We start from the raw sequence: 388 nt of genomic DNA on the forward strand, positions 1-388 counted from the left end.
TTGGTTGGTACTAAAAGTTCCTACTAATTGGTCTCTTTTTTTATTTTTTTATTTTTTTTATCCTTACTAGTGGGAACAATTCTGAAAAGCTAGACATAGAATAAGCTTAAATAGTTAGATTAGTAAAATTAAAAGGTACTTGAATCTCTCTCGTCCACAATTCAGTACGCAACTGGACTCATAATTACTTAATTATTATTGCTTCTGGACCGCATCTTATGAACTTGAGAGTTGAGGCTGCTATGCAAGATGCTCCACTCATTTTTCCTCCCCTAATTTCTAACATTCATTTCCCATTTAGAGGAACATCAAAGAACCTTATGGAGAAGCGTGACATTGTCGCATTTTCGCATCAAGTAGCAAATAATGACTCTTAGGCTGTGTTTGA

Source organism: Corylus avellana, chromosome ca8 (assembly GCF_901000735.1).
Source record: "Corylus avellana chromosome ca8, CavTom2PMs-1.0".
NCBI classification, from domain to species: Eukaryota; Viridiplantae; Streptophyta; class Magnoliopsida; order Fagales; family Betulaceae; genus Corylus; species Corylus avellana.